This window comes from Lathyrus oleraceus, chromosome 6 (genome assembly GCF_024323335.1).
Source record: "Lathyrus oleraceus cultivar Zhongwan6 chromosome 6, CAAS_Psat_ZW6_1.0, whole genome shotgun sequence".
Taxonomy (NCBI): Eukaryota; Viridiplantae; Streptophyta; class Magnoliopsida; order Fabales; family Fabaceae; genus Lathyrus; species Lathyrus oleraceus.
Genome location: NC_066584.1, coordinates 503,317,967 through 503,320,545, shown reverse-complemented (window position 1 = coordinate 503,320,545; position 2,579 = coordinate 503,317,967).

Here is a 2,579-nt window from a genome sequence, read left to right as displayed (position 1 = left end):
AAAAAAGAAAATGATTGTCACAACCATATTCGTATTCGGGAGTTGATTATGCAAGGGGAAGGTATTAGCACCCATTACATCCGCTGTACTCAACGGAAACCTTTTAGTTAGACTTGTGATTGAATGATAACTTATGTAAATTATTTTCTTAGAACGATAAAATGTGAAAACTAAAAAGGAAAGGGGTCTCAAAATGGTTTTTATTATGGTGCTTGACAAGATTGCAAGTCTTGTTCCTATGTATCCTCAAGTGCGATGAGGAAATCAATGCAACGTGATTTTGTGAAAGAAAAAAAAATATTTTTATGTTTTTTTTGTTATAGTTCTTGACAAGACGTTGAATCTCGCTCATACGTATCTTGAGGTGCGATGAGGAACTCAAAGCTATGTAGTTCTTAGTAGCAAACAAGTGTTGGTTGATTGATTTTTGTGACCAAATATTTAGGTCGCATTCCAGCGGTTAAACATTGACTTATATGCTTGCGCATAGGAGACTTAAGCTTTGTTTGTTTTGCAGTATAAAGGATCCATCTAGATCACGTTCTAGCGGTTAAACGTTACTTGTATGTTAGCACATGGGAGACTTAAGCGCTTTTTTTATTGTGATAGAAAAGAGTAAATATTGTTCATTTTCAAAAAGGCTTTTGATCGCGTGGGTGAGAGAAAAGGATATGTTTTATTAGTTGAAGTTTAGTTTTAGGTGGAAGACGAGTATTTGAACAGGGAGCTCTACACCAGTGTTTCAATACTCGAGAAAAGAGAAGGTCTACACCCAATCAATCCATTTTCTTCTGATTTATTGTGAAAAATGTATGACAAACTAAGTCAAGGTTCGTTATTTTTGGTTAGATTAATAAGACTAGTGTTGTCGTACATAATAGGAATACATTGTACTTTAATATCAAAATCAAGTAGTTGTTGTTTGAGCCACAAAATTTGAGCATAATAACTACCATCCGCTACATATTCCTCCTCGACAATTGACAAAGCAACAAAAACCTGTTTCTTGTTATGCCAACTTACTAAGGAGTTTGAAAGCATGTGGTGAGTTCCAATAGTACTCTTCCTATCTAATTTGATACTGACATAATCGGAATTGGTATAACCAACCAAATTACAATAGCTTCCCTTAGAATACCAAAGCCCATACTTAGAAGTACTATAAAGATACAAAACCAATGTGTTTTACGACTTTTTAAATGAGATTCCTTAGGAGCTGATTGATAACGAGCGCACATACACACGTTAAACATAATATTTGGCCTAGATGCAGTGAGATATAAAAGAGAATCAGTTATACCTATATACTTATTTGCATCTACATGCTCACCATTTTCATTCCTTTCTAAGTTTCCATTTGTAGGCATCGGAGTGTCAATCGACTTTGCATCTTCCATACCAAATCTATTTAGTAAGTCGTTGCAATATTTGGTTTGGCACACAAATGTTCCTTCATTAAGTTGCTTGATTTAAAGCCCAAGGATGTAATTCAACTCTCCCATGAGACTCATCTCAAACTCACCTTGCATAAGCTTAGAAAACTCCTTGACAAATTGCATATTAGTGGATCCAAAAATAATATCATCGACATGAACTTGAACTAGAAGAGTATGGTTTTCTTGATGCTTAATGGAAAGTCTAGTATCTACCTTTCCATTAGAGTATCATTGATTAATAAAAAAATTACTAAGTCGCTCATACCAAGCCCTATGTGCTTATTTGAGACCATACAAAACTCGCTTTAGTTTGTAAACATGATTAGGATACTAGTGATTTTCAAAACCGAGAAGTTGAGCTACATACACTTCCTCATTAATATAGCCACACACTTTTCATGTCCATTTGAAATAACTTGAAATCTTTGGAGCAAGCATAAGCTAGTAGAAGGCGTATAGCCTCGAGGCTAGAAACCAGAGCATAAGTCTCCTAGTTACCTCTGAGAATGGAAAATGCAAAAGCACACGCCATATCTTCAGTATAGGTCAATACACATGGCCATCTGGAGATGCGTGGCAAGTGCTGGAGGATCCAAGCTTGAAAAATGTTGGAACACACAAATCATTAGTAAGGGCATTGTAAAAATATAATGAAAATGACACACAAACACTAAAAGACCAATAAATATTACCGCCAAAATTGTGATGCTGCCTGTCACCTACTTCGACTTTCACCTATAGCCCTCAGATAACTTAGAGTTCAATCAGACCAAATAAGAGATCTCTGGTTGTACTCATGGATCCGCTCAAAGTCCTCAGAGTATCGTAGGTAGACGACATCCACATAAGTGGCACTCTTATCCATAATAATGGAAGTGCCAACCAAATATAACAGGTATGCTTTCATAGCATACGCTTTATGAATCCCCGCCTACTTGTCATAACCTCTAGCTTGATCTTCTCTAATGAGCTCATTTGTATATTCCTTTTTCAGGAATTCAAACCTAGCATGAGCCCTTATGGTTTTTTCCAACTCCCTCAAGGAAGCCTCTGAGTCAACTCCCAAATAGTCCACAATTAACTCAAGTGCCTCATCTTTGCTAATCCTTCCATGACCTATAAGTTTTCCCCTAATCGGAAGAT